Source organism: Scyliorhinus torazame, chromosome 2 (genome assembly GCF_047496885.1).
Source record: "Scyliorhinus torazame isolate Kashiwa2021f chromosome 2, sScyTor2.1, whole genome shotgun sequence".
NCBI classification, from domain to species: domain Eukaryota; kingdom Metazoa; phylum Chordata; class Chondrichthyes; order Carcharhiniformes; family Scyliorhinidae; genus Scyliorhinus; species Scyliorhinus torazame.
Genome location: NC_092708.1, coordinates 140,947,116 through 140,974,958, shown reverse-complemented (window position 1 = coordinate 140,974,958; position 27,843 = coordinate 140,947,116).

Sequence of the window (27,843 nt, the reverse complement as noted above, 5' to 3'; positions counted from 1 at the left end):
TCAGGTGAAATCAATCTGCAGTTGCTCCTATGGCCCCTGCGGTCTGGGCTGAAACCTCATTCTTACCTTTGGGGATTTCCCTGGCTCGCACTGGGCGGACTATAAACTACTGGCAGTGTATGGCTATCTCTCTATCCATCCATTTCCACCACCAACACTTGTACATTTGTTCGATCATTTTGTCCCTATCAATGTGAGCTATTCCATGGTAAACTTTTAATAATGTCTGTCTTATACACCTGGGTGCGACTACGCGCCCCTCCGTTCTCCAGATTTCATCTGGACCTTGTTTTGCCCCCTCTTGCTTCCATTCCTCTTTCTCTTCTTCCCCCGCTGTTGCCTGTACCCTTCCCATGCTGCCCGGGTCTGGTTCATATGGCGCAATGGTTGACACTACTTCCCCCTGTCCCTCGGGGATCTGCTCGGTAAGGACCTTTGCTGCCCTATCGGCATAATCATTGCCTTGCTGTTGCGGGTTTTTAATCCTTTTTATGGGCGGCTACTTTGATTACGGTGGCTTCTGCTGGGGCTCTGGCTGCTTCTACCAAGTCTCGTATGTGCTGTTCAAATTCAACGTGTCCTCCTGATGAAGTTAGGTAACCCCATCTAGTCCAAGCTACCATATAATTGTGAATCACTCCAAAAGCATACCGGCTGTCTGTATATATATTCACCCTCTTTCCTGCTGCTAACCTCAAGGCTTCTGTGAGGGCAATTAATTCTGGTACCTGAACTGACCAAGTCCCAGGAATCTAGCTTCCCTTGCCAATTCGCACCGGAGACGCCAATAATATTGCCCTTTTAATGAGTGGGGTACTATCCCACCAGCGTCACCAATAATGTTGCCAATTAATAATGATGATATTGCTTTTCAGAGTTGCCAGGTATCAAATTATACCACCACAAGGTTCAAGCAGATATTGATCAAAGACCCAACAACCAGTCAGTTAGTTCAAGTTCAATAATGGTTTATTTACACACAGGATTAACTCACACATGCAACATAAAAACACTACAAGCTAAATTATACCTAACACTACAACAACCTGTACTTAACTTCAGGCACCCGGCTTTGGCAGAGGAACAAGGCCTTTGTTCGGATCTGGAGTGGCTGGGTCTGGAGAAGTAACTTCGGTTCTGCTGGGCTCATCCGTCTGGTAGCGATCGTTGATCTTGAACTTACTTCTGGTCGTGGTGCTGCAGTTGGCTTCAGGTATAGGCCGGGCCGAAGAGTGCCGGTGTGCCAGGGCCAAAAGAGATCTAACACATGGCAGTGTCTCTCTTTATCCTTTGGGGTTTCGCACTCTTTTGGGTGGTCCTTAGCTTTGGACCCAATAATTCGGCAGGATTTGATTACTGCCTTCGATTTGAGCCAATAAAGGGCAGGTGCCTTGATGGCTGGGTGTGTCCTGAGCGGTCATTGACCTTGGCTGTTTGGGTTTCCGGGGTGAAGGGAGTGGCACCAATGAGAGTAGTGGAATAATCAAGGCTTTATTGAGCAAAGATGTTGTGCCTCCTGTAGCTGCCACCAGAATGGCTGCAGCACCGGTGAGCACACACATTTATACGCCACCTACTGGGCAGAGCCAGCAGGCAGGGATTTACCCATGTACCTCTATTATACGTGTCTTACCGTAATACATATAATCGTGCTAGTGGTGACTACCACATTCACCCCCTGTGAAAAAAGAGTCCGGCGGGGGTGATGGAAAAAAGAATTACAAGTTCAGTCTGTTGGGGGCCTTGACCCTCCTCTGCGATCGCCTCAGTCCTGGTGGTGATGTGGGCGCCGACTTGGTCATCTGTGACTCCGGGAGAGTGTTGTCCTCGTCTTCGTCACCCCTGAGTGGATCCAGTGGGAGGACGGATCCTCCCGGGGCGGGGACTGCAGTGAGGTTCGCTGGGGGGAGGGGAGTGGCGCAGGGGTGAATGAGGCAACCGGGGGGGCGGTGTTAGGTCGGGGGCCGTGGGTGGGGATCCAGCGGGTGCCAGGTCCCGGGTGGAGACTGTGTCCTAGCGCCCGTCGGGGTGTGCCACATAGGCATACTGTGGGTTCGCGTGTAGGAGGTGGACCCTTTCGACCAAAGGGTCCGAATTATGGGTCCGCACATGCTTGCGAAGGAGGACGGTGTTGCTCTTTTTAGCCTTAGTTTATTAGCTCTGATTATGTCACCTTTGCTCACGAGTCGCCAGGTATCTTTCTGATACCGCCACGTGGTTCAAGCTTGAGTTACGATTAATAAGTCAGCACACCGCTTAGTAAGATTGAAATCAACGGTCATTTATTATATACAACAAGTAATGCTTACACAATAATCCTACTATCTTTCTAGAAACCTATCACTACTGGCCAAAACTTAACTTTAGGAAGGGCCCACCAGGTCAGGGAAACGAATGGCTTATCGAATCGGATCTGGCCCACGGGATTCAAAAAGGCTGATACAGGTCGATGGCTAGGAGTCTTTATCGGGTAGCGATCGCTGGAGTCAAACTTACTGTTTCTGGTCGATGTTCTTGTGAAGGTCTCGAGCAGGAGAAGAAGGGAGAGAGAGAGAGATCTGAACTTGGCCCATCACTTTATAGGGCCCAGGGGCTTCCCGCCTCTCGGGGCGGCCCTTGACCCTGAGGCCCAAGTGATTGGACTTGTTCCCTGATCACTGGGTTCGATATATCCAATAACGGGGCGATTCCCCGATCAGGGGGTGGTCGTTCACCTGTCTTTGTTTCGGCCACTGCAGGCGCCGACAGGTCTGGCCCGGCATTCAATTGCTAATATGTTGCAATTGTTCCCGGGGATAGCCGATTTAACTGCAGATGTCTGGGTTGATGTGCTGTTAATAGTCTTGAGTATCGATCTGGGCCGACTTCCCCAGAGCCGAATATACTATTCTGTCTGCAGCTGTCCGTTTGTGTCCTGTTGGCTGCTTTCCCCATCAGCCTTTCCGGTTAGCCATTTTAAATCGGGTTTTGGCCAAATTAATAGAGAATCAGCCATTTTAGGTGGCTACAACGGGTCCAGGAACTGTCAGCAATGTTGGGAGCAAGACGCCGGAGGTGGGCCTCCTGGGGAAGGCAAAGAGATGTTCATGACAGGTCTCGCTAGTCGCGGTGCAGAGGAGCGATCGGATGGAATGGAGCGCGTCGGGGAGGACCTCCTGCCAGCTGGAGACCGGGAGATTTTTAGACCGCAGGGCCAGCAGGACGGCCTTCCAGACCGTCCTGTTCTCCCTCTCCACCTGCAAGTTTCCCTGGAGGTTGTAGCTGGTCCTGCTCGAGGTGATGCCCTTGTTGAGCAGGAACTGACGCAGCTCATCACTCATAAAAGAGGATCCCCGATCGCTGTGGACGTAGGTGGGGAAACCGAACAGTGTGAAGATACTGTGGAGGGCTTTAATGACCACAGAAGTCATATCGGGGCATGGGATGGCGAAAAGGAACCGGGAGTACTCATCAACCACGTTCAGAAAGTACGAGTTGCGTGGAGGTGAGGGGCCCTTTGAAGTCCAAGCTGAGGCGCTGGAAGGGGCGGGAGGCCTTCACCAGGTGCGCTCCATCTGGCCGGTAGAAGTGCGGCTTGCACTCTGCGTAGACTTGGCAGTCTCTGGTGACAGTCCTGACCTCCTCAATGGAGTAGGGCAGGTTGCGGGCCTGATGAAATGGAAGAACCGGGTGACCCCCCGGGTGGCAGAGGTCATAGTGGAGAGCCCGGAGTCGGTCCACTTATGCTCTGGCACATGTACCGCGGGATAGGTGTCAGGGGGCTCGTTGCGCTTCCCCAGGCGATACTAAATCTCGTAATTATAGGTGGAGAGCTCGATCCTCCACCTCAAGATCTCGTCGTTTTTGATCTTGCCCCGCTGTGTGTTATTGAACCTGAAGGCAACCTACCGTTGGTCAGTGAGGAGAGTGAATCTCCTTCCAGCCAGGTAATGCCTCCAATGTTGCATAGCTTCCACAATGGCTTGGGCCTCCTTTTCGACAGAGGAGTGCCGAATTTCGGAGGCATGGAGGGTGCGGGAAAAGAAGGCTACGAGCCTGCCCGCCTGGTTGAGGGTGGCAGCCAGAGCTACGTCCGATGAATCGCTCTCGACCTGAAAGGGGAGGGACACGTCGACAGCATGCATTGTGGCCTTGGCGATGTCTGCCTTGATGCGGATGAAGGCCTGGCGGGCCTCAGCCGTCAGGGGAAAAACTGTGGACTGAATGAGTAGGCAGGCCTTGTCTGCATAATTAGGGACCCACTGGGCATAGTAGGAGAAGAACCCCAGGCATCGTTTCAGGGCCTTGGGGCAGTGGGGTAGGGGGAGTTCCATGAGGGGGCACATGCGGTCGTGGTCAGGCGCTAGAACTCCATTTTCCATGATATAGCCAAGGATGGCTAAGCGGTTTGTGTGGAACAGGCATTTCTCCTTATTGTACGTGAGGTTAAGGAGTTTGGAGGTCTGGAGGAATTTTTGGAGGTTAGCGTCGTGGTCCTGCTGATCGTGGCCGCAGATGGTGATGTTATCTAGGTACGGGAAGGTGGCCCGCAGTCCGTACCGGTCAATCATTCGGTCCATCTCACGTTGGAAGACCGAGACCCCATTAATGACGCCGGAGTGGACGTGCCTACGGAGAAGGACCGGTCCTGGAGCAGCGAGCCAAGTTGGGAGCGACACCCCGGATGTGGATTTCCTGGGGAAGGTAGAAACATGTTCATGGGGTGTGTTATTAGTGGTGGTGCACAATAGTGACCTGATGGAGTGCAGAGCGTCAGGGAGGACCTTCTGCCAGCAAGAGGCTGGGAGGTTCCTGGAGCATAGGGCCAGCTGGACGGCCCTCCAACCGTCCCATTCTCCCGTTCTATTTGCCCATTTCCCCGTGGGTTGTAGCTGGTCGTCCTGCTGGAGGCAATTGTTGAGAAGACCCGGTACTGCGCAATCTGATTCACCATATCAGATATGCGTGGGAGGGGGTACGCGTCGAGCTGCATGTACCGATTGATGGTCTGGCTGTAGTCCACGACCATCCTGTGTTTCTCACCAGTTTTAACCACTACTACTTGGGCTCTCCAGGGGTTGTTGCTGGCCTCGATAATACCCTCCTTAAGCAGCCGCTGGACTTCGGACCTGATGAAGGTCTTGTCCTGGGTGCTGTACCGTCTGCTCCTGGTGGCAACGGGCTTGCAATCCGCAGTTAGATTGGCAAAAAGGGAGGGGGGATCGACCTTGAGGGTCGCGAGGCTGCAAACCGTAAGGGGGGTAAGGGCCCGCCGAATCTGAGGGTGAGGCTCTGGAGGTTGCACTGGAAGTCCAGGCCCAACAGGAGTGCAGCGCAGAGATTAGGAAGGACATAAGGTGGAAGTTACTAAATTCTATGCCCTGGACCGTGAGGGTGACTGTACAAAAGCCTCGGATCGGGACCGAGTGGGATTCGGATGCTAGGGAGATCCTTTGATTGGCAGGGTGGATCGCGAGGGAGCAGCGCCTCACCGTATCTGGGTGAATGAAGTTTTCGGTACTCCCGGAGTCCAGCAGGCACGAGGTCGCGTGGCCGTTGATTTTAACCGTCATCGACGCGGTGGCCAGGTTGTACGGGCGAGATTGGTCCAGCATCATCGAAGCGAGCTGCGGGTAGCCATCGGATGCTTCGGGTGGCGAGCATGTGCGGTTCCGATATCGGGATGTCCGGGGACCCTGCGTGTCCTACCTCCTCTCGCTCCCTCATCCTCTCTCTCCCTCATCAACCATGGTGTCCGTTTCCAGATTTTTAAAAGCACAATTGAACCTCACCATTGGGAATTACCTCTGCTGGAGGCAGAGCATTGTGGAGGTCCTGGAGAATACCGGTTCAGGCCCACTAATTTGTTTTTTAAAAGTATTTTTATTCAGGTTTAGCAGAATTTTTAATAATAAAACAGTAGTAACAATAATAACAAAACAAACTAGAGTGAATATTAACATAGTGTAAAAAGAGAATATACAATAACAATTAAATAGACATTACCCCACACAACCCAGCCTTCCCACACCATCCCAATGAAGCCCTCACCGCCCCCCCCCCCCCCCCCCCCCCCCCACGGATTGCTGCTGCTGACATTTTAATTTTCCCCGAGAAAGTCGACGAACGGATGCCACCTCCGAGAGAACCCTAGCGTAGACCCTCTTAAGGCAAACTTTATTTTCTCGAGGCTGAGAAACCCAGCCATGTCGACACCCAAGCCTCGACACTCGGGGGCTTCGAGTCCCTCCACATTAATAAAATCCGACTCCGGGCTACTAGGGAGGCAAAGGCCAAGACATCGGCATCTTTCGCCCCCTGAACTCCAGGGTCTTCCGACACTCCAAAGATCGCTATCTCTGGACTCTGCACCACCCGTATGTTAAGCATCTTGGACATTGCCCTGGCGAACCCTTGCCAGAACTCTCTAAGCTCCGGGCATGCCTAAAACATGTGGACATGGTTTGCAGGGCTGCCCTTGCACCTCATACAACTGTCTTCTACCCCAAAAAACTTGCTCATTCTCGCTGTCGTCATGTATACCCGGTGGACCACATTAAATTGAATTAGACTGAGCCTGGCACATGATGAGGAGGAATTAACCCTGCCCAGGACCTCTGCCCACAGACCCGCTTCCAACCCCTCACCTAGCTCCTCCTCCCACTTGACCTTGAGTCCTCCACCGGGGTTTCCTCCTCCTCCTGTAGTTCCTGGTAGATATCCAACACTTTCCCCCCCCCCACCCAGGTGCCGGAGACCACCCTGTCCTGTATCCTCAGTGGCGTAAGCGTCGGAAAGGCCACTACCAGTTTTTTAAGGAAGGCTCGTACTTGCAGATATTTAAAGGCGTTTCCTGGCGGCAGATTAAATGTGTCCTCTAGCGCCTTCAAACTGGGAAAGCTTCCGTCTGTGAACAGATCCCCCATCCTTCTGATGCCTGCCCTCTGCCAGCTCTGGAACCCACCATCTATCCTACCCGGGACAAACCTGTGGTTGTTGCATATCGGGGTCCAGACTGACGCTCCCTCCACCTTCTTGTATCTCCTCCACTGCCCCCAGATCCTCCGTGTCGCCACCACCACCGGACTTGTGGAGTAACGGGTCGGCGAGAACGACAAAGGAGCCGTTATTAAAGCTCCCAGACCAGTACCTTTACTTGACACCGCCTCCAGCTGTTCCCACGCTGCTCCCCACCCCCATCGCCAACTTCGTAACCATAGCTATATTGGCCGCCCAGTAGTAGTTGCGAACGTTCGACAGCGCCAACCCCCCCCCCCCCCCCCCCCCCCCCCCCCAACGACTGCGCTCCAACAGCGATCTCCTTACTCGGGGGTCTTATTCGCTCACACAAAGCCCAAAATGATCCTACTCACTTGCTTAAAAAAGGCCTCAGGGATGAAGATGGGGAGGCATTGAAAGACAAACAAAAGTCTGGGGAGGACAGTCATTTTCATGGTCTGCACCCTCCCTGCCAGTGACAGCGGAAGCGTGTCCCACTTTTTAAAGTCCCCTTCCATCTGCTCCACCAACCGGGTCAGGTTGAGCCTGTGCAGGTCATCCCATTTCCTGGCCACCTGTATACCCAGGTAACGAAAACTTTTCTCTACCATCCTGAGCGGCAGCTCTTTCAGTCTCTCCTCCTGCCCCCTGGCCTGGATCACAAACAACTCGCTCTTTCCCATGTTCAGTTTGTACCCTGAAAACCTACCAAAATCCCTCAGGATCTGCAGAACCTCCCCCATCCCCTCCACAGGGTCCGAAATGTACAGGAGCAAATCATCCGCGTATAGCGAGACCCAATGTTCCATCCCCCCCCCGAACCAGTCCCCGTCAGTTCCTCAAGGCTCTCAATGCCATAGCTAGTGGTTCTATAACTAGGGCAAATAGTAACGTGGAGAGGGACACCCCTGCCTCGTTCCCCGGTGAAGCTCGAAGTACCCTGACCTCAGCCGGTTTGTACATACACTTTCTACAGGTGCCTGGTACAGCAATTTCACCCAGCCAATAAAGCCCTCACCAAACCCGAACCTCCTCAGCGTTTCCCACAGGTACTCCCACTCCACCCGGTCAAAGGCTTTCTCTGTGTCCATCGCGGTTACCACCTCCGCCTCCCCTCCCTCTGAGGGCATCATAATAATATTCAAAAGTCTCCGGACATTGATATTGAGTTGCCTGCCTTTAACAAACCCAGTCTGGTCTTCCTCTATCACCCCTGGGACGCAATCCTCAATTCTTGTGGCCAGAATCTTAGCTAGCAATTTGGCATCCACGTTTAAAAGCGAAATCGGCCTGTATGGCCCGCAATGTTCTGGGTCCTTCCCTCGTTTAAGAATGAGTGAGATCAAGGCCTGTGACATTGTTGCGGGGAGGGTTCCTTTCTCTCTAGCCTCATTGAAGGTCCTCATCGGGAGTGGGCTCAATATTTCCGAAAATTTCTTATAGAATTCTACGTGGTAACCATCCGGCCCCGGAGCTTTACCCGATTGCATGCCCTCTATACCCTTGACAATCTCCTCCAATTCAATCGGGGCCCCCAGCCCCTCCACCAGGTCCTCTTCCACCTTTGGAAATCTCAACTGGTCCAAAAATTGCCTCATCCCTTCCGCTCCCGTTGGGGGCTCCGACTCGTATAGTTTACTATAGAACTCCTTAAAGACTCCGTTCACCCCCCCCCGGATCCAAGACCGTGTTACCCTCCTTATTCTTTACTCCCCCGACTTCCCTGCCCGCCTCCCTCTTTCGCAGGTGGTGTGCCAGCATTCTACTCGCTTTCTCCCCGAACTCATAGACTGCCCCCCTTGCCTTCCTCAGCTGTGCTACCGCTTTCCCTGTGGTCAGCAGTTCAAACTCCGCCTGCAGACTCCGCCGCTCCCTCAGTAGCCCTGCCTCGGGGGCCTCCGCTTATCTCCTGTCCACTCGGAGTATCTCCTCCACCAGTCTCTCCCTCTCCGCTCTTTCTCTCTTTTCCCTATGGGATGGAATTGAGATGATTTCCCCTCTGACAACTGCCTTCAGAGCCTCCTAGACCGTTGCTGCTGCTACCTCACCCGTATCGTTTGTTTCCAGGTAATCCTGGATGTTCCTTCTAATCAGCCCGCAAACCTCTTCGTCCACCAGCAGCCCCACATCCAGTCTCCAGAGTGGGCGCTGCCCTCTCTCCTCACTAAGCCGCAGGTCCACCCTGTGTGGGGCATGGTCCGAGACTGTGATTGCTGCGTATTCTGTCCCCGCCACCTTTGGGATTAACGCCCTGCTCATGACAAAGAAGTCTATGCAGGAATAAACCTTATGAGCGTGGGAGAAAAAAGATAACTCCTTCGCTCTCGGTCGTGCGAACCTCCAGGGATCCACTGCCCCCCCCCCCCCCCCCGCCCCCCCCCCCCCCCCCCCCCCCCCCCCCCATTTGCTCCATAAAACCCTTCAGTTCCTTAGCCGCTGCCGGTCGCTTCCCTGTCCAGGACATCGACCGGTCCAGCTCAGGGTCAATGACTGTGTAAATGTCTCCCCCCATGATCAGGTTGTGTGACTCTAAGTCCGGGATTTTGCCTAGCATGCGTCTCATCCCAATTTGGAGCGTAGACGTTCACAAACACCACCCAGACCCCACTCCCACTTTCCACTCACCATTATATACCTGCCCCCCTTATCTGCCACAATTCTCCCAGCCTCGAATGCCACACCCTTACTGGTCAGAATTGCTACCCCCTGGTCTTCGAATCCAGCCCTGAATGGAACACCTGGCCTACCCATCCCTTTCTCAATCTCGTGTGATCTGTGAGCTTTAAATGTGTCTCCTGAAGCATTGCTACGTCTGCCTTTAACCCCTTTAGATGCGCGAACACGCGCGCTCTTTTGACCGGACCATTCAAACCCCTCACATTCCACATGATTAGCCTGGACGGGAGCTAACCACGCGCCCCCCCCACCCACCCCCCCTCCGCCCCTGACTAGCCATCGTCTTTTTTTGGCCAACCTCAAGCCCACGCCCTTCGCTTCCTTGAGCGCCCCCACAGGGAGCCATTGCCCCCAAACCTCAATTGGTACCCCAAAATTGATAACTCCTCTGTCAGCAAAGCAGCATCCCCCACCTCTGTTCCCCCCCACCCCCCCACAACAGCCCCATGACCCCAAAACCCCCGCCAAGCACCAGCTGAGCACTTGCTCACCCCCCAGTACGCTCCCGAGAATCAGCTGACCCATGCTGACCTCGGCAGCTCCCGCCCCTGGCGCCGATCAGACTGTCGCCTCATTGTCCGGACCCCTCTCCAGCCCCAGTGAGTAAATAGTAATACGAAATGAAAAATAAACAGAAGACACGAACATTTTCCTGTGAGGAGACACTTGTTGAACCAAGGCTCCAGCTTCCCGAAAAATCGCACTGAGTACAGGGCCCCCTCCCCCCTCCGTATCTCAACTTTGCCGAAAACACTGCACCCTCCAGCCACCACCACAGCCCTTACACGCACCCAACATTGTATACAATCTTATATTAGAAACGGTACCGTGTTACCCAGCCCCACTGCCGCATTCCACCAAAGCTTAACTGTCCTTTAATTCGAGTCCAGCTTTTCTTGTTTGACGAATGACCACGCCTCGTCTGGCGTCTCAAAGTAGTGATGCCGTTCCTTGTATGTGACCCATAGCCTTGCTGGGTGTAGCATCCCAAATTTCACCCCCTTGCTGAAGAGGGTCACCTTAACCCGGTTGAATCCAGCACGCCTCTCGGCCAGCTCCGCACCCAGATCCTGGTAGGTCCGTATCACGCTGTTCTCCCACCTGCTGCTCCGTTCTTTTTTTGCCCACCGCAAGACAAGTTCGTTGTCCGAGAAGTGATGAAATCTCACCACCATGGCCCTCGGCGGTTCATTCGCCTTGGGCTTCCTTGTGAGAGCTCTGTCCAGCTCCAGGGGTCGAGGGAATACCCCCCTCCCTATCAGCGTCTCCAGCACCTTGGACACAAATGCTCCCGCATCCGACCCCTCCACACCTTCAGGGAGGCCCACAATTCTCAAGTTCTGCTCCAGGTCCTGTTTTCTAGGTCCTCCAGCCTCTTCTGCCACTTCTTGTGGAGGTCACCCTGCGCCTCCACCTTAAGGGCCAATACAACCAACTCGTCCTCATGGTCAGATAGCTTTATCTCCATCTCCTTAATCGCTTTCCCTTGTGTCACCTTGTGGTGGTATGTATTAGGGGTAGTACGGTACCTGTGAAGCCGAGAGGCTATTGGCTGACAGGTCCTGGGTCCTGGTTGGATCTGCCGCCTGCTGGCTCCGCCCAGAAGACGGAGTATAAGAGCTCTAGTTCTCCCAGCAGCCGCATTCTGTAACTGGGCTGCTGGGGAACAAGTCTTGCTTAATAAAGCGTCGATTGACTTCATCACTTCTCGACTCGAGTGAGTAATTGTTGCGCTACAATTTATTAAGCAAACTTATAAGACTATGGAGCTCCGGATCGCCCTGGAGTGTCTGCGAATCAGCCCCCATGCAGCAAACTCGCCGGCCGTGTTTAAACACTGGCTAGCATGCTTCGAAGGTTGCCTTCGAACAGCCCCTGGCCGGACCACGGAAGATCAGAAAATGCAGGTCCTGCATTCCAAGGTGAGCCAAGAGATCTACAGGCTCATCGAAGACGCGGAGGATTTCCCGACGGCGCTCGCCATGCTGAAAGGAGTCTACATTCGGCCCATAAACCAGATCTACGCACGCCACCAACTCGTGACGAGATGGCAAATCCCCAGAGAATCGCTCGACGAGTTCTACAGCGCGCTGTTGATTTTGGGAAGGAACTGCAACTGCCCGTCGGTGAGCGCAAACGAGCACACGGAGCCCCTAATCAGGGATGCTTTTGTGGCAGGTATCACTTCTTCTCAAATTCTCCAAAGACTGTTAGAGAGAGACTCACTAGGATTCACAGCGGCACGGGCCCTTGCGGCCTCCCTCGACGTGGCCTCACAAAATGCCCGCGCCTACGGCCCCAACCGCATGGCAGCCCCTTGGGCTCCGTGGACACCCGTTGCGATCGCCTCCCCGGCACCCCCCATCCCCCCGCAAGCCTGTGCTGCTAGAGCACCAGACCATCCCGGTGGGCCCTGCTGCTATTTTTGCGGGCAGGCGAAACACCCCCGGCAGCGCTGCCCGGCCCGCTCAGCTATTTGTAAAAGCTGCGGCAAAAAGGGGCATTATGCAGTGGTGTGCCAGTTCGGGGAGTCGCCGCAATCTCCGGGGGAGAACGGGGACAGCAGACTCAACCCCCCCCCCCAGCGATCCATGTGCGGCCCGCGGGCGCCGCCATTTTGGGTCCCGGACACCACGCGGGGAGGATGGTTGCCGCCATCTTGTGACCCCCAGCCACGTGCGATTCATGGGGGTGGCCATTTTGCCACCCCCGACCGCGTACGATCCATGGACGCCGCCATCTTGGCTGATAGCCAAGGACCCCAGCATAGACGGCTCCACGGGGTCGGAAGAAAGCGCCACGATGCAACAACCAAGACTGGCTTCGGTGACCCTGGACCAATCGCGGCCCCGGACGCTCCAAACGGCAACAACAACGGTGCTGGTCAACGGGTACGAGACGCCATGCCTAATCGACTCTGGGAGCACGGAAACTTTTATCCACCCGGATACGGTAAGGCGCTGTTTTCTTTCCATTCGTCCGAGCACCCAAAAGATTTTCCTGGCAGCGGGATCCCATTCCGCAGAGACCAAAGGGTTCTGCATCGCGATCCTAACAGTGCAAGGGAGGGATTTAAGAATTATAGGCTCTATGTCCTTCCCCAACTCTGCGCTCCCACTCTCTTAGGGTTAGATTTCCAGTGTAACCTCCAGAGCCTAACGTTCCGATTCGGCGGCCCAATACCCCCACTCACTATCTGCAGCCTCGCGACCCTCAAGGTTGAACCGCCGTCCTTGTTTGCGAACCTCACCCCGGATTGCAAACCCGTCGCCACTAGGAGCAGCCGATACAGCGCCCAGGATCGGACATTTATCTGGCCTGAAGTCCAGCGGCTGCTGAAGGAAGGCATAATCCAGGCCAGCAATAGTCCCTGGAGAGCCCAGGTGGTAGTTGTGAAGACCGGGGAGAAGCAAAGGATGGTCATAGACTATAGCCAGACCATCAATAGGTACACGCAGCTCGATGCGTACCCTCTCCCCCGCATGTCCGACATGGTCAATCGGATTGCACAGTACAAGGTCTTTTCCACCGTGGACCTCAAGTCCGCATACCACCAGCTCCCCATCCATCGAATGACCGCAAGTACACGGCCTTCGAGGCAGACGGGCGGCTCTACCATTTTTTAAGGGTCCCATTTGGCGTCACGAACGGAGTCTGGGTCTTCCAATGGGAGATGGACCGAATGGTTGACCAGCACGGTTTGCGGGCCACGTTCCCATACCTCTACAATGTAACCATCTGTGGCCATGACCAGCAGGACCACAACGCCAACCTCCGTAAATTCCTCCAGACCGCTAACGCCCTGAACCTCACCTATAACGAGGAAAAATGCGTTTTTAGCACCAACCGTCTGGCCATCCTGGGATACGTAGTTCGCAATGGAGTGATAGGCCCCGACCCCGAACGCATGCGCCCCCTTATGGAATTTCCCCTCCCCCACTGCTCCAAAGTCCTGAAACGCTGCCTGGGCTTCTTTTCGTATTACGCCCAGTGGGTTCCCCAGTATGCAGACAAGGCCCGCCCGTTAATCCAGTCCACTACCTTCCCCCTGTCGACAGAGGCCCGCCAGGCCTTCAGCCGCATCAAAGCAGATATCGCAAAGGCCACGATGCACGCAATCGACGAGCCTCTCCCCTTCCAAGTCGAGAGCGACGCATCCGATGTAGCTCTGGCGGCCACACTCAACCAAGCGGGCAGACCCGGGGCCTCTTTCTCCTAGACCCTCCACGCTTCAGAAATCCGCCACTCCTCAGTGGAAAAGGAAGCTTAAGCCATAGTGGAAGCTGTGCGACATTGGAGGCATTACCTGGCCGGCAGGAGATTCACTCTCCTCACTGACCAACGGTCAGTAGCCTTTATGTTCGATAATGCACACCGGGGCAAAATCAAGAATGACAAGATCCTGAGGTGGAGGATTGAGCTCTCCACCTATAACTATGAGATCTTGTATCGTCCCGGAAAGCTGAACGAGCCGTCCGATGCCCTATCCCGCGGCACATGTGCCAACGCACAAGTAGACCGCCTCCAAGCCCTCCACGAGGACCTCTGCCACCCAGGGGTCACTCGATTCTACCATTTTGTGAAGTCCCGCAACCTCCCCTACTCTGTTGAGGAGGTCCGTACAGCCACCAGGAACTGCCAAATCTGCGGAGAGTGCAAACTGCACTTTTTCAGGCCAGATAGAATGCACCTGATAAAGGCTTCCCGTCCCTTTGAACGCCTCAGTTTGGATTTCAAAGGCGTCCTCCCCTCCACCGACCGCAACGCATACTTCCTAAACGTGGTGGACGAGTACTCCCATCTCCCCATCGCCATCCCCTGCCCCGACATGACAGCGGCCACAGTCATTAAAGCCCTTGTGGTGTTGGGTGCTCTGGTGCACAGATGAGCCAACACAGTTGTATGTGGTACAACTCTATTTTATTTTAACTCTTGTATACAGTTCGTTCTGGATACTCTGCACGTGCTGTCTCCCTGAGTGTGTCGTGTAGCAGGTATGTCCTTGTCCGTGTCTCCAGCTAATACTGACCACCAGGTGTCGTGTTTGTGCTTTTATATCTTTCTGTGATTGGTTGTGGTGTTGTGTGTTCTGATTTGTCTGTTGGTGTGTCTATCATGATGTGTGTGTTTGAATATCATGACATCCCCCTTTTTACAAAGATATGTGCCTACGTGGTTATAAATATAATTGTGTCGTGAGTGCATCTAAGAGTGTGTGTGTGTGTTGTGTACAGCGTGTGTATATGACGTAACTATTTACATGGGGCGATGTCGGGTGCGTCACACTCACAAGGTTGTACCATAACAAAACATGAATGCGAGAAAAAAAACAACTTGAACAGTGGTCCGGTCAGACGATATCTGGAACGATAAACAACAACAGGTTATAATACAGAAGTGTTTGACTTTTTTGAACGTATGAACAGCGTTATAAGTCCAGTCTAATGGGTGACCGCCTCAAGAATAGGCTGGTCCTCAAGCCGATTCAGCTGTGGAGATTTGGGTTCACACTGGTTCACCTTGGACTGTTGGAGGTGATGCTGTTGCCGAAGTCTCTACTTTTCCATTTGTTGTACTTCGTGCAGTGCTTGGTTTTTCATTCGTGCAAATATAACATTCAACATCTTTGTCAGTGTTGCCTTGGCTGTGGTTTGGTTTACTAAGTTTTTTTGCTGGCCATGTGTATATTGTAGCGCGTTCTAACAGCCTGTAACACAGTTCCTTCGTGTATTTCTATGTGCTGAGATGTTACTGTAGTTAGTAAGGCCTTAATTATCTGCAACTGAACACCTTCGTCGGTTTGTGGTCCTTGAGAACAACCACATATTGTCTCTATAATTCTATCAATTAATTTCTGTAAACAGTCAGCTGATGTGCTGACTATGCGGGGACATTTCGACTGGCATGCCAACTCAAAAGGGAGAAAATACTTGTCTGCTTCAATAAAGTTTGCCCTGGATTTGACAGGTGGCAAGGTCCCAGAAACAGCCTTAGCTTCTGCATGGGGAGGATTTTAGCTGCTGTGGCCTGGTCACGGGTGGCGATGGAAGGGGCATGATCCATGGCATCTCCACGAAGTCATCCTTGGGAACCAGTGGAGGATCCGGCGTGTGCGTACGGTTCAGTTGCGAGCGTGGAAGGCGGCGCAAAGCTCGCTGATTGCGCCTACGCCCCAATCCATCCGCCCTGCATGCCAGGAACAAGGTGGAGTCTTTTTTCTTTTTATGTTTGTGGTGGACAGCATCTTGTAGCCGATGGGTCGTTGCCATCGAAGAAGCACCATCACTAATATCATGCAAGGCGATGACTGTGCCAGATGTGGAAGTTGGCCGAGACCGTGCACGCTGGTTCCGGCCACCTGCTGTGTCGGAAGGGCGACTCCGCAGAGAAACGTCGAAGCATGTCGCCTTGGAGAAAGAATTGTTGCTCGCATCAACGTCTGGCGATGGCGCGAATTGGTGTGTCCGTCTTGGACCGCCGGTCCTGGTCGCCACTGCCGACCCAGTGGTACTGCCACGCGATCCATTCCCTGTCGCCGTGGCATCCGCCGTCACCCTGAGCGTGCCATCACCGAGGCCGCGACATCGCCCGTCCGGAGCAAGGTCTGGCGTGCACGAATCAGAGTCGGCGCTTGGCTGCTCCCCATCTGGAGTCCGGTCTGCCTTCCGTCGATGCTCCCCGTCCGGAGTCCCAACAGGTTCACTGGAGGCAGCCGAGATTCCCTGAAGCTGCACTTCTGGAGTCGGAACATGCAGGAATGCACCGACCAGTGGAGAGGCTCGAGCCATCGAGGGTGGGCAGTGGTCCCACCGTGATCGTTGAGTGCCTCGGTACGCACTAGGTGAGGTCTGTCACCTTGCACCTTTTGCATGGGAAGTGGGATGCTGTCGTCACTCATCTCACATCCCGTGGATAGATCCTCATTAGCAGCTTGTTGTTCACTAGGGTTGGGTAAATTGTCAGAGTTTTCATCTGGTGGTGCACACCATGTCGGTGGACTGTCATTGTCTTGCCGTTGTCCTTCATTTGGGCTTTTCTTCTTTGGAATTTTAAATCTTCCCCCAGACATTGCAGAACCTTGTTTATTACCCCCAAATTCTCCCATATGTATGGTCTCGAATATAGGATCCAATGTTTCTATCGACATTGTACTATTTTCCAAAGAACATTCCGTTTCACTTTTCTTCTCAGGTACCTCATATGTATCTTTGTCTAATGTACATGCCTTCATGGTCTCTGGGTCTGATTTTGCTGGGACTGGCATGGTCACAGTCTCTCTTTTACTCTTCTCAATTGCCCACATTATACTCCCCATACATAACTGCTTAATCACTGGGGTTAGTGTGGTTAAACATACAGGTAATTTCTTTAGCAAATCCTCAGTATCCTTCTGTGACCGTGCAGCATTATTAATATCTGTTCGGCTACAATGATTCTGAACGTCAGTGCATGAACCTTTTTCCTTCGGGCTTGGAAGAGGAGATTCCTTTGGCTTGTCTTCAGTTGGGCTTGAACAGTCATCAGCGCTGTGCCCTTCATTGTAGTATGAGAGACCGTCATGGTCATGCTGCTGTGCAGTGGAGCATGGTAGGCTGTCATAGCCTTCGCGCTGTTCACGTGAGCATGGCAGACTTGCATTGTCTGCCGCTGGTTGGTCAGGAGAGGTTGCTAGACCCTCATGGTCTTGTTCCTGCAAGGACTGCGCATCGGAGTCAAGCATTGTTTCTATCGTGGAGGCTGTCCACGAGCTCTCTGTGGAGGCTTGTGACATTGGAGTCACTTCTTGTTCGTGCAAGGACTGCGCTCTGGAGTCTTGCGTTTCTTCTTTCATAGAGTCGGGAACGCCGAGCGGGACGTGGACCATGCTCTGTGTGGCAGCAGGCCGTTCTCTGTGGGCTTGCACCGCTCCCTGTCTGTTAATGTCAGGCTGCAGCATCACCCGGCACTGATAAGTTGGGACGTCGTATCTGCTGGGTTGAAGATCTTCAAATCCGAAAAATGAATCCGCATCTGCGTCAGATTCAATGTGGGGGCCGCCAATGTGCAACACGAAAGGTTCGTCCGAGTCATAGTCGTATAGGACCACGGAGCTATCATTGGGCTCGCGAGGTCCGGAAACACTTTAAAGATCATCATCAAAGTATTCGAGGTCGGAATCATCGGCTTGTGCGTAGGTAACTGCTTGTCGGAGGGTTCTTCGGAGGTCAAATTCATCTCCTGGGTCAATTTGCGGCAATGTGCTGTCATTCCAGGTGAGGGAAGGTTGTTTTACAGCTTTAACAGATTTTTGTTTTTTTGATTTGGGACGTTTCCCTTTTAAATTGGATTTGGGACGTTTCCCCTTTAAATTGGTGCGGTCTGGGGCCTCTGACATCCTGACGCTCAGTATGTAGCACGTAGGAAGCGACTGCGCATGCGCAGATCGCTGTTCCTTTACCGACGGCCGTTTTCTTGACTGCGCGTGCGCAGCATCTCGCGCATGCGCAAACGAAACTTCCGGTTCTGCGCACTGCTCGCGCAACTGTGCTAGCGTGATACCTTTAGCAAGATGGCCACCGACCTCGACCCAGCCCTCTCTCAGGCCCGGGATTTCGGCCTCTGGGAATTCGGGCTCCGGGATCCCAGCCACGAGGTGAGTACTGCCGCTTTTCTTACCTTTACTTGCCGATTGGATTGCGTTTTCTTCACAGTACTTGGAGAATTTGTCCAGGACTGCCTGGTAATCGTACCTTTGCTGCCTCCTGAAGAACCTGAACCTTGTGAATATTTCTCTTGCCCTTGCACCGGCGATGGTGAGGAGAAATTCAATTTTTTCGCTATCATCCAGGTCTTGGAGTTCAGCTGCCACCAGGAACAATTCGAACACTTGCCGGAATCGCCGCCAGTTTTCGCGGAGATCGCCGTAGCACTGGAGCGGCTGCGGAACCGGGAGCTCTATCATTTTGCCTGGGCACTGCTGGTTGTCTGTGTACACTGAGGTATGCCGGCAGGTATCGATCCATGTGGTGTTGGGTGCTCTGGTGCACAGATGAGCCAACACAGTTGTATGTGGTACAACTCTATTTTATTTTAACTCTTGTATACAGTTCGTTCTGGATACTCTGCACGTGCTGTCTCCCTGAGTGTGTCGTGTAGCAGGTCTGTCCTTGTCCGTGTCTCCAGCTAATACTGACCACCAGGTGTCGTGTTTGTGCTTTTATATCTTTCTGTGATTGGTTGTGGTGTTGTGTGTTCTGATTTGTCTGTTGGTGTGTCTATCATGATGTGTGTGTTTGAATATCATGACAGCCCTCAGCACCATCTTTACACTGTTCAGTTTCCCCGCGTACATCCATAGCGACAGGGGGTCCTCCTTCATGAGCGACGAACTGCGTCAGTTCCTGCTCAGCAAGGGCATTGCCTCGAGCAGGACGACCAGCTACAACCCTCGGGGGAATGGTCAGGTATAGAGGGAGAACGGTACGGTCTGGTAGACCGTCCTACTGGCCCTATGGTCCAGAAATCTCCCAGTTTCCTGGTGGCAGGAAGTCCTCCCGGATGCCCTCCACTCCATCCAGTCGCTGCTGTGTACCACCACTAACCAAACGCCTCACGAGCGCCTCCTCGTCTTCCCTCCGGAACGTCGCTGCCGACCTGGCTGGCAGCCCCAGGACCCATCTTGCTCCGAAAGCATGTGCGGGTGCACAAATCAGACCTGTTGGTCGAGAGGGTTCACCTTCTCCACGCAAACACTCAGTACGCCTACGTGGCGTACCCCGACGGCCGACAGGACACGGTCTCCCTGCGGGACCTGGCGCCCGCCAGAAACACACACACACTCCCAACACCGATCACCCCCTCACTGCCACCGGCGCACCCCACGACCGCTCCCTTCCCGGGTGGATCGGTCCTCCTCCCGTGCCCACCCAGGAGTAAAGAAACAGGGACAAACAGCGCAACGCTCCCAGAGATGACAGTGCCCGAGCCAGCACCTGCACCACCACCGGGGCTGAGGCGATCGACAAGGACGACAAGGGCACCCGCTCGACTCGTGGAATCCGCGTGACACAAAAAAACTTGTAAATAATTCTGACAAAACCTGTACATAGTTAACGGTTGGGCTAAATGCATAGCCACTGTACGATATTTGTTCCAGGACCAGCCTTGTAAACCCCTACCACCATGCGAACCACCACCCCGCCGGTTCTTTTTTTACAAGGGGTGAATGTGGTGGTATGTATTAGGGGTAGTACAGTACCTCTGAAGCCGAGAGGCTATTGGCTGACAGGTCCCGGGTCCTGGTTGGATCTGCCGCCTGCTGGCTCCGCCCAGAAGGGAGAGTATAAGAACTCGAGTTCTCCCAGCAGCCGCATTCTGTAACTGAGCTGCTGGGGAACAAGTCTTGCTTAATAAAGCGTCGATTGACTTCATCACTTCTCGACTCGAGTGAGTAATTGTTGCGCTACACGCCTGAGTTGCGATCATTTGGTCTATTGATGCCTCCATCGGGGCCAGCATGTCCTTTTTAAGATCAGCAAAGCAGCCCCTAAGGAACTCCTGTTGCTCCTGTGCCCACTGCACCATGCACCTTGGTCTATACTGGCCGCCATGCCGTGCCTCGGCGCCCGCTCCGCACGCTTCTGTCTGTTGGGACTTAAACGCTTCACCCAGCCACTCCTGGTCCAGCTATCCATACAACAGAGAGAGAATCCTTTTTGACAATGTTCGCTTCACCAATCTGCCCCCAAAAGTCTGTGAAAACTCCTGAAAAAAGGTCCGAGAGTCCGTTCCAGACGCGAGCTGCCAAATGCGCGACCTACTCCTCATTGGCCGCCACCGGAAGTGTCAGGCCCACTAATGATATGCAAACGGCATTTACTCTATGGGCCGAGACAAACGCATTGACGCCACTGGGAATTCTGATTTGGCGTGAACCCAGTGCCCGTCACGATTTTGTCGTCAAAACCAATTCTCCGTCCAATCGCCTTTCCCAATTTAGGTATCGGCTGATGGAGAATCCCAGCCCTTGCCTTTCTCTCTCCTCAATTCTTTACCCTGATCTGAATAATGTCCTTTGTCTTGATTCCTGATAAGAAAAGGAATAAGGGGTTGGAAAAGGCATAAAGGTAGAATAACGATTAGTCATTTATGTTTTTGCTGCACATAGCCATTTGTGCTTTGAACATCACAATAGTGAAAGTCCTCGATACCCCATGATACCTCAGTGTCGACACTACCAAGTCAACCTGCCCAGCATCATAGCACTAATCACCCAGAACCAGCTTTGCTGGGTGAGATATTTGTATGTCCAACACCAGACCCTCAAAGCAATTGCTCTATTTAATATATCTTTCTATCAAAGCTTTTCGTCCTCATGGCTCACTGGTCCACGTATGTATGGACTGCCCAACAGAAGTAAGATCCCTTTATGCCCTATCTTATCTGCACAACATAAATTGGCCAAATGGTTCAGGGAGTTGCTACAACCAAGTCCAAGCAAGTTCTCCCATACACAATGAAGATTCCTTCACCTTTTCAAAGGCCATAAAGGACTTTCATATGGATAGAAATGTCGTGTCCTTCTGCTCATTTGACATTGCTGCTTATTCGCCAATGTACTGCTCAAGGAAGCTATGGATTTAGAATTAAATTTGTTCATGGAATGTGGGCTTCGCTGGCTGGGCCAGCATTTATTGCCCATTCCTGAGGGCATTTAAAAGTCAACCACATTGCTGTGGATCTGGAGTCACATGTAGGCCAGATTGGATAAAGACAACAGATTTCCTTCCCTAAAGGACATTAGTGAACCAGATGGGTTTTTAAGACAATCGACAATGGTTTCATGGTCATCATTAGACTTTAAATTCCTGATTTTTATTGAAATCAAACTTCATCATCTACCATGGTGGGATTCCAACCCAGATCTATAGGGTCTCTGGATTAATCGTCCAGTGACAAAACCACTACCCCACCACATCCACATATATTTGCACCAAATCACGATTTGATGGCATTCTAGATGCACTAGCAAAATCTCAATCTGTATTCATTGAACTTATGAACTCAGCAACTCGCGCAGTTGGTTTCAGTTTAATGACACCATGCATGCCCAAATGAATGATGTTACCATGATCTCCTCAAGGATCAACTCTTGACGCATCTTCGATGGAATGACACTTAACCTCCTATCCCTTGCATATTTCTGATATGTAGATGATGCATTTGCTATATTTGAATCCGCAGCTGTATGTAAGAACATCCTTACACTCCTTAATGGGCTTCATCCTGCACTCAGATTTACCTTTGTAATGGAGCAGTCAAACAAACTCTCTTTCTTCTGTGTGCTAGTTGAGAAATTTTCCATGGGGTTCTCTACCACTGTCTAACTTAGGTCAACTTTCACTGGTCAGTATGCATGTATTCCTACAGTTCCATGAGCCATAAGATTGGCCTTATCAACAATCTTGTAAATAGGATCTGAGCCATTTTCTCACTGTGCAAGCTTGGTGCTGAAATAGAATGCATCAAAAGCATTCTGCAAGATAATGGCGACCCTAATAAGATCATTGCTCACGTTATATTGCCTGAGCTCATGAATGGGTCTAAGGTTCTCAGTCCTGAAAAGTGTCCATTCTGCCTCAGATAACCCCAAAAAAGAAAGGTGTATCAAAAATGTTGAGTAACAAGTGAAGCTAACTGTTTAACACTGTTACCATGCAGTAGCATGATGAGTGGTATTCACCACTAACAGGGGGCTGCCATCAGGGCAGAAAGATGTTCTGCCTATAAAATAAATGGTCCAAGCTGTTAAAGTTCAGTAACAATACTGGCATCTATCTGGCAATGTGGAAAGTATTCCAGGTATGATCTGTCCACAAGAAGTAGGGCAAATCCCATCTGCTCAATGACTGCCCTATCAGTCTATTCTTGATCATTAGTAAAGCGATGGAAAGGGTCATCAGCAGTGCTATCAAGTGGCAATTGCTCAGCAATAACTGACTCACTGACGATCAGTTTGGGTTCCACCAGGGTCAGTCAGCTCCTGACCTCATCACAGCCTTGGTTCAAACATGGACAAAACAGCTGAACCCCAGAGGTGAAGTGAGAGTGACTGACCTTGACAACAAGGCAGCATTTGATAGAGCATGGCATCAAGGAGCCCTAGAAAAACTGGAGTCAATGGGAATTAAGGGGAAAACCATCAGCTGGTTGGAGTCATACTTGGCACAAAGGAAGATGGTCGTGATGGTTGGAGATCCATCATCTCCGTTCGAGGACATCACTGCAGGAATTCCTCAGGGTACTGTCCCAGGCCCAACCATGCTGCTTCATCAATGACCTTCCTTCCATCATAATATCAGAATGGGGATGATCGCTGATGATTGTACAATGTTCAGCACCATTCGAATGAAATGAATGAAATGAAAATCACTTATTGTCACAAGTAGGCTTCAAATGAAGTTACTGTGAAAAGCCCCTAGTCGCCACATTCCGGCGCCTGTTCGGGGAGGCTGGTACGGGAATTGAACAGTGCTGCTGGCCTGCCTTGGTCTGCTTTCAAAGCCAGCGATTTAGCCATGTGCTAAACAGCCCCTCATTCATGATTCCTCACACACTGAAGCAGTCCATGTACATGTTCAGCAAGACCTGAACAATATCCAGACTCAGTCTGACAAGTGGCAAGTAACATTCATGCCACACAAGTGCCAGACAAGAGAGAATCTAACCATTGCTTCTTGACACTCAATAGGATTACCATGGTTGAAGCCCCCACTATCAATATCTTGGCGGTTGCCATTGACCAGAAACTTGTAGCCATATAAATACTGTGACTACAAGACCAGCACAGAGGCTAGGAATCCTGTGATGAGTAACCCATCCCGTAACTCCCCAAAGCCTTTTCTTTTTATGTACCACCTATAAGTTAACCATCAATCAGGCTGCCTAGGTGGATAGGTACCTGATCCCCAGGATTGAAGACCGCCATGCCAAGCTGGCAGGAGGTCTAATCTACTCTAAATTAGATCTCAATCATGCATACCTACACTTAGAATTGGACAGAGCTTCAGAAGTTCGCTACGATAAATACACAAAAGAGTTTATTTCATTACATGAGGTAGTCATTTGGCATAGCATCAGACTGTGCTCTTTTTCAATGTACGATGGAAAACCTCCATCAACGGATTCCCAAGGTGATGGTTCACCTCAGTGATGTGTCCGGTACCACTCCTGAAGAGCACATGTCTTGTCTGGAGGAGATACTATAAAGATTCCGGGATGCAGGTGTCTGCCTCAAACATGAAAAATGTACATTCCAGGCCTCAGAAGTGACATATTTAGGATTTTGTGCAGCAGGCCCACATTCCCTCGAGAAGAAAATCAAGGCTATCCATGAGGACCCAGCACGAAAGAAGGCTCCAATTGTTCTTTCGCATAGGTAAATTATTATGGCAGGTTCATTCCAAATTTAGCCACAGCATTGATACCATTACACCAGCTACTAAAGAAACATCAGGGTGGCAATGAAGGGAGCCACAAAGAAAAGCTTTTCGCTTCGTGAACGAAGCTCCGCAATCCTCAAACCTTTTAGTTCACTTTGATCCCAGTAAACCGATTGTTCTCACAGGTGATGTGTCCCCTTACAGGATAGGGGCAGTACTATTTACATAGAATTTACAGTGCAGAAGGAGGCCATTCGGCCCATCGAGTCTGCACCGGCTCTTGGAAAGAGCACCCTACCCAAGGTCAACACCGCCACCCTATCCCCATAACCCAGTAACCCCACTCAACATTAAGGGCAATTTTGGAGACTAAGGGCAATTTATCATGGCCAATCCACCTAACCTGCACATCTTTGGACTGTGGGAGGAAACCGGAGCACCCGGAGGAAACCCACGCACACACGGGGAGGATGTGCAGACTCCGCACAGACAGTGACCCAAGCCGGAATCAAAGCTGTGAAGCAACTGTGCTATCCACAAGGCTACCGTGCTGCCCACAAGAGAGAGAGAGAGCGGGAGAATCTATTCCACAAGAGGGAGATGGTTCCAAGTAGCCCATTGCTTTTTCTTCGAGGACCGTTTCGGAAGCGGATCGGAACTAGACTCAAATCGAGAAAGAAGGATTAGCGGTCATATATGGTGTGAAGTGATTCCACCAATATGTTATAGACAGCCATTCGTTATAACAACCAACCATGAGCCACTATTAAGCCTTTTGAGAGAGTACAAACCAATACCACCAATAGCCTCTGCAAGGGTGCAATGTTGAGACTTGCTGTTGGTGGCCTACATGTTGGCACAGTGGTTAGCACTGCTGTCTCACTGCACCAGGGACCTGGGTTCAATTCTAGACTTGGGTGACTGCCTGTGTGGTGGTTGCACTTTCTCCCAAAGTCTGCGTGGGTTTCACCTTGATGTTCCGATTTCCTCCCACAGTCCAAAAATGTGCAGCTTAGGTAAGGTTATGGGGTTACAGGGATGGAGCGGTAGGGTGCTCTTTCAGAGGGTCGGTGCACTCGATGGGCCCAATAGCCTCCTTCTGCACTTTAGGAATCCTATGCCTTTCAGCACAGACCGGCACGCAGATTGCCAATGCAGATGTACTGAACCGAATCCACCCCCCCCCCCGCACACTGAAAAGCGTGCCACCTCCACCAGCATCCCAGGAGACCGTGGGCGGAATTCTCTGATATTGGGGCTATGTCCCCACCCCTGCGAGAAAACAGGCGCGAATGATTCTGGACTTTTTTCCAGAATTGTCCAGAGTGATTCTCCGTTTTGAAGGGGGCTAGCAGGTCCTCGGTGTAGTCCACGCAGCTGCGGCTGCCCATACGGGGCCCTGCACTTGTGGCCGCAGGTCCACGCAACATGGTGGTTCCACACAGAGGGCCGGCCCCAACAATATTGCCCCCCCCAGATCGCGCGCCCGCCAATCAGTGGCCCCCATCACGGCCCTGGCCATCCTAGAGGCACCCCCCCGGCGACGGATACCCCACTCCCTACCAGGGCGGCATCGGATTGGGTCCACAGCCACCATGAGTAAAACACAGGCGGCGGGAATTCGGCCAGTTGCCGGCGGAGAATCGGCAAGGGGCCTCTTTCAATGGCCCCGACCTGCGCCGCGTCGACCGGGCCCGCGCGAGCGATTGCCGGCGATTCCTGGAGAATCGCGGGAAGGCGTCGGACCCGATCGTGGGCCTGATGCCCCATTTTGCCTTTAAATGCTTGGACACTTTGCCAGTGCCAGCTGACCACATTTGACCCGATATTGTCTAAAATAAAAGGGATGATACAAGCTGGGTGGCACGGTGAGAGATTTGATGTTATAACCCCACTTGCTACCAAGTTGTAAATATGCCTTTCTCAATAGGAAAATGCTCAGTTGTTCCATGATGAATGGCATGATTTTATGCACCAGCTGTTATTGTGCTCTGTTATTTTTGTTTACTCATATGTTCATAGATGACCATTAGGCATAACTTGAGATAATACTCATTTATTTTCAGTGGGAATGTATTCAGTCAGTTTCAGCTGATGTTTTGGATTATTTTCTACCCGTCTCTTGTGGCTAATACATTCTGTCTAGATGGTTTTGGGCCCTGCATTAACTTGAAAATATTTTCTCCCATAGAACCACTCCTATGTGTGCACATTGTGGAGCAAGAGAGATGTCATTCAGTGTGTACTGATTTCTGACCTGCTGGATAACTTTCTTAAGTTATTTTTCTATGCAATGAAGTAAGTTGCTGAAAAATATATCTAAAGCATAATAAACTTTACCTGAAGCAGAATGCATGTCGCAAAAAGCCTGAAATATTACAAGCCACATCAACTAAGGGGAGCCTGAGAATCATAGAATTTACAGTGCAAAAGGAGGCTATTCGGCCCATCGAGTCTACACCGGCCGCTGAAAGAGCACCCTACTTAAGCCCACACCTCCACCCTATCCCCGTAAGCCAGCAACCTCACCTAACATTTGGACACAAAGGGACAATTTAGCGTGACCAATACACCTAACCTGCACATCTTTGGACTGTGGGAGGAAACCAGAGCACCCGAAGGAAACCCACACAGACACGGGGAGAACGTGCAGGCTCTGCACAGACAGTGACCCAAGCTGCGAATCGAACCAGGGTCTCTGGCGCTGTGAAGCAACAGTGCTAATCACTGTGCTAGCGCGTCACCCTAGCAGAAAACAATATTGTTTTCATGCAATAGCCTAAATGCCCATACGGCTTCCCTCGATATTGCCTTCAATCCACATTTTTGGAGTATACGACAGCCGATAAATGGAGAATTTCACAAGAAGTGAAAGTATGTTTTTTAATTTACACCGTTCAGCTCAAGATGGTCAGTTCTGATTTCGATGAGATTCACTCCCACCTTCACCCACCATCACCTCCCCCACCTCCTCACCACATCCCAATGCGCCCCACCTCCCTCACCTCTCAATTCTCTAACAGATGGCCACACATTGGAATTCCCCTGTTAGCTTGATGGGCGCATCTGTTTTTCTTCCAGGCTGCTAAGTAGAGTACTAGATTATGGTGTGATTTCTCGGGTGAAAAACTGGCAACGTCAGTGGTCCTCACAGTAAATTAATTTTCTCTCTGCCAAACGCAGAGATGCAGGAGCAGAACTCCTGGGGAATTCTCTTCAGTCTTTGTCGCTTCATGCAGATGTTTGGTAAATATATGTGTAAATGTAATCAAGTAAAACCCAAAACGGTACAGAAAATCAGGTGAGTTTATTAGTGCTCAACTTTGATTGAGGAAGAAACTGTTTTATAACAGAGCCCTTATAATTAAATGTTTGTACCACAACCTTTTTGTTCAGCTCTAAGAATGGAATGAAAGAGTAAATACGGTTTTACATTCCATTTTATTCCTTGCAGAGACACAAACCAGGGTGAAATATGAATCTAGATAGCAGAATGCCCGTAACACACGGAAATAAACAGAATTGACTTTGCTCAATGTTATACATTCCTTTTGCAATGAGCAACACCAGATAACCAATATTCCACAAAGTATTTGAGCATAGGGTACAATTTTTGCTGCCTGTTCTTCCTGAACCACCATTTCATTTCAAAGTCAAACAGTGAAAGCAAAACCATCTGCGGCATGTCACTCATTTCTGACTCAAGCTGTTGATCACTGGCCCAATCTGGTAAAACAACACCAACTCACTTTTTAATGGGTTGTCACCC